The sequence below is a fragment of the Ictalurus punctatus genome, chromosome 2 (genome assembly GCF_001660625.3).
Source record: "Ictalurus punctatus breed USDA103 chromosome 2, Coco_2.0, whole genome shotgun sequence".
NCBI classification, from domain to species: Eukaryota; Metazoa; Chordata; class Actinopteri; order Siluriformes; family Ictaluridae; genus Ictalurus; species Ictalurus punctatus.
The window spans coordinates 4586794-4601236 of NC_030417.2; the positions used below are offsets into that span (position 1 = coordinate 4586794).

The window sequence follows — 14443 nt, forward strand, 5'->3', positions numbered from 1 at the left end:
GTATTTTAATGGAAGACAAAAAAAGTCGAACTTCTTTTTAACAATTTATTGCTTTGGGGAAAGTTTTTGTACACAAGTTTAAATATATGAAGTCCTGGTTTACATCTTTCAAAAAAGAATTATTTATTTACTTAGAATCACTCAAAATAATGAAAAAGAAAAAAATGTTAGATCCTTGTTTCATGAGTAATAATAATAACAATAATAATAATAATAATAATAATAATAATAATAATAATAATAATAATAATAATAATAATTATTATTATTATTATTAATAATAATAATAATAATAATAATAATAATAATAATAATATTTAGAAGACCCCTATGGTTAAGGGAAGGAAAAAGGTCTTCTTTCTCTTCTTTCTTGGTGCTATGGTGCCTGGTTCATGGACTTTACACTCTTTGTTGTGAGGATGTTTTGCAATGTTGTGTGAAAATGTTTCATCTTCATTAATTAAAATAATAAATAAATAAACATAATAAAATTTATTGAAATTGGTAATTCCTGACTGTATGGAGTGATGCAGGGATGACGTCATTTTGTAATGCCGAAACCCGGAAACGAGTTAGCATTTTAGTACTTCCGGTTCCATCGTCCCGAAGTCAGTTTTTTTGAATGGGATTTTTGTTAAAAGCCTGAAATAAGGTCTGTGGTGAACACAAGCTCAGAATATTCTACCACATAAAATACGCCAGTAATACCCTACTCGTGATTTTTTTTAAAGCTTTTATGTGTATTTGAAAAAGGCGGTTGCTAAATGGGACTACAGACGTTGTTGGGGACATTAAACGTCATCACGCCGAACAGGAAAAACTTTGCAGATAAACTGGTTCAGGTTTTTTGTGCACAATTCAAAAAAAAAAATATGGGGATGAAGATTCACCCATAGAGTAAATCTGTATTATGGAAAATGTTTTTAAATCAAGTTTGGAAAAGTTGTCGGAAGCTGGGGTGAGCTTGAGCGTGTGAACTGGGAGTTGGAGTCCATGGTAGCCATATTTGTAGTCGATGGTAGCCATATTTGTTGTCGGAGGTGCATGCTGGGAAATGGAGTCAGATGCCAAATTCTGTGTTGACATGGCAGACACATCATCCTCTTTTGTGTAAGAAGACTGCTATACATGATCTTGTTTGGGACTTTTGTGGTGAAATTTGAAGTCTCCTGTCTTCATGTAAAAAACAAAGTGTGAATGGGTGTGTAAAGACCTTCCTGTTCACCAAGGACTTAAATTAGTCAGTACTTCATCCTGAACTAACCTCTCAACACTGTGTTTAGACTGATGGTACTCTTAGTCCCTGTCCTAGTGAACTAGCATGAGGATGTGTTTTCTGAGAGAGACTTCGGAGCACTTCTGTAACACACTCTGGATAAGAGCATCTGCCAAATGCCGTAAATGTAAATGTTAATGTTAATCTTTTTGTGCACACGTTTTTCAGTCTGCTTGATCGATATCTTACATGCATACGTGTGTCTATATACAGTATGTGTAGTGAATATATATACTTTTTGTCACATTCTTGGAATGACCATGGTTTCATGATGCGATTTTGAATATTCTCTCTGAAATTTGTGTATTTTTGATTTACTGGAGTATATTCCAGTGTTTCTGAATAATTCCTGTTACATATACTGTAGTAGCTTCTATACAATCGTAATGTAACATATGTTTATATAAAAATAAATTCAGTGATGTATCTGGTAATGCACTGTAATTTAAGTAAAAATTTAAGTGAACCTTACAATTGAAGTACAGTTGACATGAGCACTAAGTTAATTGAACATAAATATACACGTTTTGGGAGACCCCATTACTCGATTAAGGGTGTACTCACACTAGACGATCAGTACCACGCCTGAGCACGTTTGACCCCCAAAGTCCAGTTTGGTGGTGATCGCTCCATACCATGCCCAGGCCCGCTTGAAGAGTTGGACTCACACACGGTACACATCTAGTGTGATCGCTAACCGTGGCCGAGCACGAAACTCGAAACATGATGTCAATGATGCGACTGTCAGCTTCCTCTGTAAAGATCTTCTAATATGTGCCGGCCACTGCGCTGCATAATGCTGCCTTCACACATACATCAATTTTATCACTGCAACTCACCAGTCACTGTACTATGAAGTCGCAGTTAGGCGTCCTTATTACTGGTTGCCATAGTAACATGGGTGGTACAACTAACATTCCACTTTTGACAACAAACAAGTTTTCTTGCTGCTAAAATAAAACATTTTGGAGAGAGAGGATATAAAATTCACCAGTGTAGATATGCATAATATCTTACGAGATGAAGGAGAAGCAGTGTGTGCTCAGCCGTCTAACTGCGGCAAAAGCACAAGCGCCAATTAGCTTAGCTTATGGCCTTAGTGCGTTTAAAGCAAAATAATAGTAATGAAACACTCTCACTGTTTGTTGCAATTGAGCAAAACCCGGGTGTAGCTCCTATCTCTGTAAGTGAGTGTCACCATCAGGTTGTCATTCACTATATGTTCGATGGTGACCGGGAGCTGGACTGCAGCTATTTGGCTGTAGCCTCCGTGTTTTCTGGGTGAAGTGTCTGGCTTGATTAGATGTGAAGCCCGCTATGTAGTATGGCGTGTGTCGAAGTGCCGCTTTATATTTGACCGTTTCATCGATGCAATTTTATCATTGCATATTAGACACACTGCAGAACCTGCTCTCTCCACAAAGGCGAATTCCTCTGTCCATTCCTGCTGAAAAGTACGGTGGAAAGTACGGTGAAAAGTGGTTCTCATCCTATTTATATAGGAGAACCTTTGCTGTGGAATTAGTGAGCTCTATTTCCTGCTCTCAGCCTATCTCATCTGGGGTTCCTCGAGGTTCTTGTCTTGGCCCTGTGATGTTTTCTCTATATATGCTCCCTTTGGGATTAAACTCTCAGTGTAGCATATCATTGTTATGTAGACCATACCCAGTTGTATCTGCCTCTGAAATGTAATGATAACTCCAAACTGTCATGTATCAGGAAATTCTGGACTCCAGTTCCCATCAGCCACTGCACTACATGTACTTGACCACCTGCACCTGATTCACGTTTCTGTTAATGAGCATTCTTGTATATATAGCCACTGTCTGCACTGTTTCTCTGTCTTTCGTTGTCTTAGACTTCCGTGTTCCATGTCGCTGCATTTTGTTTCATGCCATAGTGGTTTGCCTAGTTGTCTTAGTGTCTTTGTTTTGTTGTGTATTTGTTTAATAAACATTCTTATCTGCGATTGCTTCCGAACCCATCCTTGATTCGTGACACAAACTTGCATCTCTGCTTGATTATTTGGATGAAATAAAGGTGTGGATAGCATCCAGTGTGTTGCCGCTTAATGAGTCAAAATCTGAAATGGTGTTTTTTGGTCCATCAAAGTTAGCCAAACAGCTTTCTCTACATCTGGGCCCTTTATTCACCAATGTTAGGAATGTTAGGTGAGGAACCCTGGTGTGATTTTTGATTCTGAGCTGAAATGTGAAAAACAAATAAATTTTCCAAGAATCCTTTCTCATAGTATGAATTTCTTCCTTGGTTCCTTTGATTTTCTGTACGCACTTGTCTTTCCCCTGATTGGTTCTCATATGTAAGTTCTGTGTTTTCCCTCCTTATTAGAATTTGTTTCTGAGTAGTTATTATCTGATGTATTTTGCATGCTAGATTCTTGTTTTGTCCCCTTTCTAATTTTCGTTTTTTTTGTGTTTTTTTTTAAATCTTGTGAACAAACCTAACGACCCCAATGAACCTAATTATCTGTAGACCCGCTGTAGTAGCATCTTTATAGCACAAGATGTCGCTATTTAGCCGCTTAGCCATAGCTCACTTCCGTCCACTGGTGTGTGGGACTCGGTCCATCAGGTTTCCTAGGGGTCATCTAACAATCTTTACTTGAGCTCATAAAGTATAGAAACATTAATGCGAGGAGAAACTTTACACATTCAAAACACTTAGATTAATTTACAATGCATTCATTTGTTTATTTAGGTAAAATTTCATCTAAAGAAAAGGCTACAAGCAAGCATTAAGAAAATGATGCCTAAGAAAGATAACAATGCTGATACTATGAAGTAAAATAAAACCACCACATGAGGTAAAATATCTCAATTTTATTTTATTTTTTTAGAATAAATATTAATACTGCATATAAAAAGTAAATTGAGTCATGGAAAGAGTGATGAAATCACTCTTCAAAAATAAAAAATGAGACAGCGGTTGTGGTTTCCTGATAATCACACTATATAACAGAGAGACACTCAGGCAGTGTGACAGTGAGTGTGTGTTGTCACTTTGAGGGACTGGTGTGTGTGCAGAAGAATCAGTAATGATGAAGTGCTTGTATCTTTTGTCTGTTGTGTTTCACGTCGCTGCAGGTGAGTGAAGTTATTTTCTATTTTCTGTTACAGAAAGGAGAGAGAATATTAGCCATTTCTTAGTTCAGCTGCTTTGTGTTTAGTTCATGTGGTTTCTGTCCAGACTGGGTTTACAGTAGGCCGTAGTTCAGCCCTGTTCCTGAACAACCAAATTGTCCAAAGACAGCAATAATCTTTATACACAAGGTAAACATACACGTCATGTCTTGTGTTATAATCTCCTTATTTAGACCTGTTCAGCTTTGATCATGTGGATTTTTTCTTCCTGATTAACTTCTGTCTAAAATGTACTGATGAAGAGAGGTGGGTGAATGAATAAGGAGGAATCTACAGTGAGATTATTTTACAGTCCTATAATACTTACAGTGTATGTTTTTACACATTTACTGAATTACATCTCACAATCTCTGTCTTAGTGAATATATCTATAATAACTCATATAAAGTGCAATAGAAAAGTTATTTTCCTGTAACCTGTACGTCACTTCTTCATCCTGGTCTTAGCTGTAAATAGATGCGTGTGACTTTCACACCTTTTTCTGCTGTCCCTCTGTCAGTGACCATCTTCACTTCCTGCATCATGCCGTATGTATGTATGTATGTATGTATATATATAAAACGAGCGAGAGAGAGATGTTTTTTTTTTTCAAATTAGTTGCATGCCTTTATCAATACTGTGTTCACATTTTCAAAACTTACAACAGCAGTCTATGTGGACTGAACTGTGTCACTCTCATTACTTATAAATAAATTGTTGTAAAACTAAATAAACTAATTAAAAAAAAACAATAACAGCTAATTTCCAGTTTAGCGTTACACAGCTGTTCTGTTTTTGATTCATTACCATCTATGCAAAAGTGTGGAGTTGAGTGTGGAGTATTACTCAGTATTCTCTGTGCATGGCACAGCGTCGGTTAACTGATGCTGTGAGGAAGAGGAAGTAGCCATTCTCCCATCAGCCCCCATGCTGCCCTGGCCACAATCATGTGGTTACTCTGACATGCTGAGACCAGGGGCATAACTAGGGCTAATTTTAGTCTAATGATTACAGCAAGCAAGAACACACACACACACACACACACACACACACACACACACACACAGAGGTGCTTTAAAGTTTGTGAACCCTTTAGAATTTTCTATATTTCTACATAAATATGACTTAAAACATCATCACATTTTCACACAAGTCCTAATATAGATAAAGAGAACCAATTTAACAAATGAGATAAAAATGTTATACTTGGTCATTTATTTATTGATGAAAATGATCCAATATTACATATCTGTGAGAGGCAAAAGTATGTGAACCTTTGTTTTCAGTATGTGGTGTGACCCCCTTGTGCAGCAATAACTGCAGATAAACGTTTGCAGTAACTGTTGATCAGTCCTGCACATCGGCTTGGAGGAATTTTAGCCCGTTCCTCAGTACAGAACAGCTTCAACTCTGGGATGTTGGTGGGTTTCCTCACATGAACTGCTTGCTTCAGGTTCTTCCACAACATTTCTATTGGATTAAGGTCAGGACTTTGACTTGGCCATTCCAAAATATTAACTTTATTCTTCTTTAACCGTTCTTTGGTAGAAGGACTTGCGTTTAGGGTCATTGTCTTGCTGCATGACCCACCTTCTCTTGAGATTCAGGAGATTCAGTTCATGGAGATGTCCTGACATTTTCCTTTAGAATTCGATGGTATAATTCAGAATTCATTGTTCCAGCAATGATGTCAAGTCGTCCTGGACCAGATGCAGCAAAACAGTCCGAAACCATAATACTACCACCACCATGTTTCACAGATGGGATAAGGTTCTTATGCTGGAATGCAGTGTTTTCCTTTCTCCAAACATAACGCTTCTCATCTAAACCAAAAATTCGATTTTGGTCTCATCTATCCACAAAACATTTTTCCAATACCCTTCTAGCTTGTCCACGTGATCTTTAGCAAACTGCAAAGGCGCAGCAATCTCCTTTGTTCATGCCATGATACACTTCCACAAACATGTGTTGTGAAGATCAGACTGTGACAGATCCCTGTTCTTTAAATAAAACTGAATGCTCACTCACACCAGATTGTCATCCCATTGATTGAAAACACCTGACTCTAATTTCACCTTCAGATTACACTGCTAATCCTAGAGGTTCACATACTTTTCCCATTTTTAATATACTCACTAAGGTCACATGATCTAGTTTAGATGATGATGATGATGATGATGATTATTATTATTATTATTATTATTATTACTACTCTAAGTGGTTATAGTATTTTTTTCAGTTTATAAAAAGTGTCATGTGTCATTTGTATTGAATTGAAAAGGAAGTTTCGTCACGTTGTAATACCTCAGAACAAGTTTGTCTCCTGAAGTCTTCTGTTGTGTTGACTCGGTCCCTCAGGCTTCCTAGGGGTCATCTAACAAACTTCACTTGAGCAACTGAGAAAGAGGCACCTAAGACAGATAACAATGATACTATGAATATGATAAAACCACCACATGAAAGGAAAGAGTGATGAAAGAGATTTTCAAAAATGAGAAATGACACAGCAGTTATTTCCTGAAAACCAAAGTATATAAAAGAGAGACACTCCGGTAGTGTGACAGTGTGTGTGTGTGTGTGTGTGTGTGTGTGTGTGTGTGTGTGTGTGTGTGTGTGTGTGTGTGTGTGAATGTGTGTGAGTGTGTTTCTATTACAGAAAAGAGAGAGAATATTAGTAAAATGATCAAATATTAATCATTTAGAGTTTTAATTAAGAACAACTTTACTTACTTGTTATAATATTAATAGAACCAACAGATCTACAGTGAGATTATTTTACACCCCTATAATACTTACAGTGTATGTTTTTACACATTTACTGAATTACATCTCTCACAATCTCTGTCTTAGTGAATGTATCTATAATAACTCATATAAAGTGTAATAGAAAAGTTCTTTTCCTGTAACTTGTAACTGTCACGTCTTCATTCTGGTCTTAGCTGTAAATAGATGCGTGTGAATTTCACACCTTTTTCTGCTGTCTCTCTGTCAGTGACCATCTTCACTTCCTGCATTACGCCTTATTTACTGTTATTTTTAAACACTAGCTAAATGCATTTGTCAGTACTGTGTTCACATTTTCAACAGAAAAAAAGTTTTAAAGAAGTGAATATAGTATTGAGAAATGTGTATAAATATTTGCGTCGGCTATTTTTAAATATTAAACCTTGGTTAAACAGGACTTGTTTAACAATACCTGAATAAATTATTAACTTGTTGAAGGTTTAAACAAGAAAACAGTTGTCACAGCGTTTGAAACCTTTTTTGTGATCTCCATCATGCCTTAGCCGGCCAAGCTAACGGCAACGAATTTACCTCAGTCTGTTAACCCCGCCCACTTTACACTACTAATTCAGTTCACTTTCCTGATCTGCATTTTGCCGTGTAGTAGGTTCAAGATTTTGGAATGAAATGTACTGAAGTATTTTTCTTAAAATTTAATTTTGAAATGTTGTACTTCACATTGTATTCAGTAGATTGTGAGTTTTTGTATGTTTGTTTCTGTAGGCTGTTCTCTCTCTGCTGATAATCCGACAGAAATCACAGGACACACAGGTGGTTCAGTGCTGTTCCCCTGCTCCTGCTCTGACCTGCACACCAAACCTCAGAAATTCACCTGGGAGAGCTTCAAAACAGGAGGTCTGACAGAAATGTTAAATGATGAACACTACCGTGGCAGACTTCAGCTGTTTAATGACATTTCTCCTGCTAATCTGTCTCTGTTCATATCTGACCTGAGAGCAGAGGATGAGGGAATCTACAGGTGCAGCACTGAGAAGGAACACAGAGACATCAGGCTTAAGGTTAAAGGTAAAATATTTAAATACACAATAAAAGTTGATATTCAGTGAAAACAGACTTGATCAGTGTTCAAATGAATTATAGTTAAATATGTAACAAAAAAGTTTACTCCATTTACCAGGGTGTAGGATTTTACTCTAGAAGTCATTTTGTCAAAATCAAGTTATAAATAGCAATAAATACAGATTATGGGTATCAGACTGACCTGAATTTTGGAATGCTATCAGATTGGATTTGAGTCTAATCTATGATTTATTTTGGTAACACTGTAGTGTTCATAAATATAGACTGATTATATCATTATTGATTAATGATTACATCATTTATTAACACTTGGAAGGGTTTCATTAGCATTATATCCATTAATGTGGTTGGCAAAGTTATTCTGTATCCAGCTCTGCTGTTCTCTCATGCCAGGGAAGTAGTCCTGTCTTGACTTCAAAGCCTGTAGGTGCGTTGCCATAGCAACTGCTGTCATCAGCGTCTTTAAATCCGTGGTCATTCTCTTAGCAGCTAATGCCTCTCTGTGAACGCAGCAATGTATGTGAGTGAGCAGTGGGGCCGAGTCTCTGACCTGCTTCAGCAGTCCACTGCGTTGTTCCATCATAGTGCGAGGACCATCAGTGCTGAGTCCCAACACACTTTGTCCTGCTGATTGTTGTATCCAGTCTTTTGGGTGGTGCCCTGTTCCTTTCAGGGTAGCGCCTCGGTGTCTGGGGAGTAACATGACTGTTAGGTGTCGTACATTTGTTAGTGTCACGATCAGAATCAAGTGATAAGTCTGCTGGACACACTCTGTCTGTTTCATTGAATGCAGACTGTTCAGGGTTGTTCTTTGGCTGAGCATCCAGTATTTGATCGTCTCCACGTATGCTCTCCAATTTCCACTTCGTACACCAGTGGTCCAGCTCTTGTGTCTATCCGCCCAGGTGTCCACTTGTTCTCTCGATAATCACACGCTAAAACTTGCTGTCCAACATCAAAACTCCTTGCTGCTTTACTTGTCAACTTGCTGAACTGTTTATTCTGCACTTCTCACCATAAGTTAGGATTTAGATGGTCAAAGCGAGATCTCAGTTGTCTGTTCATGAACAGCAGCGGCGTCGTCTGGTTTATTGTTGCATGCACATTAAACTACGTGAAGTTTTCAAAACTCTTTTTCTGTGTGTGTGAGAGTGTGTGTGCGCATGTATATTTTACATATGCACGGATTTTCTTATCTATCTCTGCAGGCTCACTTCGCTCGGGTCCTCTCGACACCAAGTTTTTTCAACTATTGTAAAAGAGGGTTTTCTTTTTATTTTCTATATTTTCTGTTTTAGTCTAATATAATTTTTTGTGAGATCCTTGATCCGTCTATCTATTCCCTGCCACCACACGTAGCTACAAGCGAGGCTTTTCATCTTGACTGTACCCAGGTGACCCTCATGTAGGTTCTCTAACGTTCTAGTACGAAGCTTAGCGGGAACTGTAACACGAGAACCACACATCAGAGTTCCTTGGCGTACAGACAGTTGTTCACATCTCACTGAAAACTCTGGGATCATAACATTTCCATGAGCTGGCCAACCATGTGGCTGACAACACCAGAATTTCCTTCCTGGGGTTGAAGATGGACACAAGGGGCTGGTGGTCTGTCACTAACATGAACTTTTGGCCATAAAGGTTGTGATGGAACTTCTTTATGCCCCATACTAGACTAAGGGCCTCTCGATCGATCTGTGCATAATTGCGTTCTGCACTCGTCAGAGATCTTGAAGCGAACGCAATCAGACGCTCAGATCATAGTGTGTGACAAACGGCACCAATGCCATGTGGAGACGCCTCACATGCCAGTCTGTCTGTAACAGTGCATTAAGTGGTTGCATTACTGTAGCAAGATTTGGGAGAAATTTGTGATAATAGTTTACAAGGCCCAAATATGATCTAAATTGTGACACGTTTTCCGGTCTAGGTGCCTGCAGCACAGTTTCAACTTTCTCCTGTGATTTGTGTAAGCCATGTTTGTCAATGACATGTCCACAATATGAGATTTCACTCTTGAAAAACTCACACTTCTCTCTCTTTGCCCGTAGACCATACACGTTTAGCCTGGTAAGTACTTTGCTGTGGTTTTGGAGATGTTCTTCATCATTCTTGCCTGTCACAATTATGTCATCAAGATACCACTGTGTTCCCGGTATATCTTGAAGAACCTGATCCATTGCTCTTTGCCAAATGGCTGGAGCCGATGCCACACCAAACACAAGACGATTGTACTGGTACAGTCCCTTCTGAGTGTTGATGGTTAGAAACTTCCTGCTTGACTCCTCAACGTCCATTTGGAGATATGCCTGTGATAAGTCAACCTTTGAAAACTTCTCCCCTCCTGCCAGAGATGAGAAAATATCTTCAGTTCGTGGTAGGGGGTACTGCACAGTGTGCAGTACAGGGTTAATACTCACTTTGAAGTCCCCGCATATGCGAACACCTCCACCTTTCTTGATTATCGGCACGATGGGTGTAGCCCAATCACTCCAGTCAACCTTGGAGAGAATGGCAGATGCCTCCAAGCTTTGAAGTTCAGCATCTACTTTAGGACGTAGTGCATAGGGCACTGGACGTGCTTTATGAAATCTCGCCGTCGCTGTTTCATTTGATTAAATTTTCGCTTTCATGCCTTTAGGTTTACCAATGCCCTTTCCAAACACTTTTGCATTAGCATTCAGGAGCTGTGACAATCTTTGGTCAGAGCTACAGTTTGTGCTGTTAAGGCCTGTTGATGATGTGTTCAGATTTTTGATGGTATGCCAGTCAAGGTGGATTTTTCTCAACCACTCCCGTCCAAAAAGAGTGGGCCCTCCACTTTTCAACACATAAATCTGAATCTACCTTCAGTTTGCCTTTAGGAGACACCTTTTCGCCTGTGTACGTCTTTAACATGACTGAGGTCTTTTCTAACGGTAGCTTTAAAAACAGTCTGTTGTAGACAGCTTCAGAAATCACACACAAAGCTGAGCCTGTATCCAGCTCCATTTTCAGTTTTACACCAGACACATTTGTTGTTATCCATATTATTTTCCTGTCTATTTCAGTCATGCTATGCAGTTCTAGGCATGACAGATCATCTTCGTCAGAGCCTGTGTTCTCTGATTTGTTTTCACATTCAGACACTTTGTGCACTTGTTTAGTTTTGTATTTGAAACCTTTGTATTTGAAAGGTTTTCCTTGTTGGCTGTGCTTTTTGTCTGTTTCACACACTCTTTCTACGTGGCCTTGTCTGTGACGCCTTCTACAGACTTTTTCCTTGAACCAACAATCATTTGCATCATGAGAGGATTTACCACATCTATAGAATTTCTGCCTTTTTGCACCATTTAGGGACATTTTGTGCATTTCATTTTCTACAGTCTTCTTTTGTAGCCCCGATGCATCCATGGCTGCTGTTTCCATTGAAATGGCAATGGCCTGATATTCTCAGAAATATTTGAATTATTTTGATTTAATTTGATTGATTAAGCCTAAGCCCCAGTATCAGAGTCCTGATATTGGATTCATGTAGAGAATTTAAACAGGTGATTGGCTCATCCTTTAAAAATCTCTTCTGTTTGCAGCAGAAAATGTTGTGATTTACAAGCAGGGAATATTAATAATTGTAGTACTTCTATTATTAACTGTAAATATTATGTTTACAGGCTGTGAGCTGGTGAATAAGACGGTGGTAGAGGGTGTAACTGGGTTCACAGGAGAGTCTGTAGTTCTGCCCTGCGTCTGCACTGACCTACAGGACAAACCAAAGTCTGTAAAATGGCAGTTTTCAATACCAGCAACTGGAATCAGACACTTTCAGGAAATTTACCCTGAACAGACTGGACGTCACAGAAACAGAGTCAAACTGGTCAGTAACAACGCTCCAGGAAACCTCTCTCTACTCATATCAGACCTGACTGAAGAGGACCAGGGACGCTACAGATGTTCTGTACAGGACGATAGCAGAGATGTCAGATTATCTGTTAAAGGTACATGTTTTCATTAATGACTGTGAGCATGCTTTACTCCAGTGTCATGTGCCATATTACTAACAGTGATAAAAACAGTCATTAGTTTTAATAAGTTTTGTCTTTTCAGTAGGAAGAAGAGAAACTTCAACACACTCGAGGAAAACAGATACAACACCTCCATCAGAACCGCCTCAGAGCACAACAACAAACTCTTCACCTGCATCATCCTCAACAACACTGGAACAAGATAAACAGCAAACAACCAGCAGCCTCCCTCTGGGTGCCAAAACTTTTCATCAGCAATGAAAAAACACATCAGTATTATTACATTTATTAACATTTTTGTTGTGTTTTATTACACAGTTTTTGGCATTCTGGGAGTTTTACTGCTGGTGATATCCGGTGTAGTGGCATATATTTGTTGGAGACGCAAAGGTACAACACACACACACGCACAAATATACACACTTACACACACACACACACACACACACACACACACACACACACAAAACAGATTCTGAGATTGATGAACTGAAAGCTGTAGAAGCAGCAGCACTTCTGTAAGTGTCTCTGGATAAGGAAAATGAAATTGTGTAGTTTCCACTAGAGGTGTGATTTCTGAGGTCTTTTCTCTTTAGGAGGAAGATGTGGAGAGAACGTGATTACTGAAGGACGTCCGGACTGTAAGAGAAAGCAGAAGGATCAGGTTAGTGTACATGCAGGCCTGAGCTCAGCTGCATTTTTATTATTATCTTTAAGTCTTTGAGTCAGAAGATAAATGACTGAAAAGGAACTATAAAATTTCATCAAATTCTCATCGTCCATCAGAGTCCTACTGTATTCTTAATTTAATCTCCATTTAATTCTGCATGGCTTCTACAGTAACAGTTATAGCAGATTTGTTTCTACCTTTAGAGATTTAGATGTATTTGTGATACACTGCAGGTAACACACATGAAACACACATGCTTTCACTGAACAGTGAGTTATAGGAAAATATCTTCTGCTGCTTCTATCAGAACAACACATGGTGTAAAGAAAGAAGTCAGATTTGGAGATTTGTGTCGTCAAAAAGTTTTTTTCAGCAGTAAAAGCCATAGAATTGATATGTGTGATATATGTATAATTTTCATGTTCTGACTTTTCTCAGATTGGGTCTGATGTCACTGTATTTACTACTGTTATTTACACTTACTACTCTACTGACCCACATGAACACAGCCGGAGCAGCAGATCATCACTGGACAGAAAACTGAATATGGCAGCATTATAACAAACTAATCCAGAGTAAATATAGACACATGCTCAGATATTATAGAATAATGCTGAAAACATATATTAAATACGCTCTATGGCCAGCACGGGATTCACAATATTGACTTTTTCAGATTTTTATACATATTACAATTAAATATCAGATTCAGGCATAAACATGTGTGTTCCATTTACTTATGTTAGCTAAGTGTATTGTTCCGCATTCATTGTTTATCATTAATTGCTGATGGATAATCTCGCTAATTATATTTTGAGTGTACGTGTCATTTTATATCTTATGTGTACCATACTTATATCAGGTTAAGAAATGAAAGCTCTAGAAGGCTGTTGACATCATGCTGTTTTGTGTAAGAAGACTGCTATAGATGTTCTTATTTGTGACTTTTAATGACTGGGTAAAAATAAAAGAAGGAGGATTGTTGAATCGGACTGAATGTGTTTCTAATCTAGCTTTTGTAAAATTTTCATAATAGTCCTTATAGATTGTTACAGGTTTTTTTTGTTTATTTTGTTTTTTTAAACAATATTGAGGTAATTTTTTTCAAAGTTCACACAGTTAGCACAGCAGCGGTCTGAGTGGACTGAACTATGGCTCAGTTTTTATTGCTTGGAGACAAAAGACATTGAATAAGTTCATCATTCAATATTCATGAATTCTTTTTTCACACAAATTCAACTTCCAGCAAATCTCTGTGTATCTACTGCACATGTTTCCAAACTGTTGTGTACAGTTTATAAAATAAACAAAACAGTATATTTTTAAAATGTATTCAAAATCAAATAGTAAAAAACTTAATAAATGAATAAATTATCAATCAGTCAATCACAGTTTATTTCCTAATTTAGCTGTAGACCTACTGACTTTGTTTTTTCTATACATAAGGGGACATGTTTGGCTCGATGGGCAGCACAGTGGTACAGCAGGTAGCATTACTCCCTCACAGCTCCAGGGTCCCCAGTTCAATCCT

At 38.1% G+C, this 14443-nt stretch overlaps 2 long non-coding RNA genes across 2 annotated transcripts; one reads left to right on the plus strand and one right to left on the minus strand.

Annotated features, from left to right (window-relative positions):
- Positions 1-1011: 1011 nt before the first annotated feature.
- Positions 1012-3043, minus strand: LOC128635213 (uncharacterized). The gene is made up of 2 exons (XR_008398136.1): positions 1265-3043; positions 1012-1173 (listed from the first exon to the last, which is right to left on the minus strand). It is a non-coding gene; the product is annotated as an uncharacterized LOC128635213 (long non-coding RNA).
- A 9338-nt stretch (positions 3044-12381) lies between these two features.
- On the plus strand, positions 12382-14210 carry LOC128635203 (uncharacterized). The gene is made up of 4 exons (XR_008398120.1): positions 12382-12477; positions 12561-12632; positions 12839-12906; positions 13351-14210. It is a non-coding gene; the product is annotated as an uncharacterized LOC128635203 (long non-coding RNA).
- Positions 14211-14443: the final 233 nt, after the last annotated feature.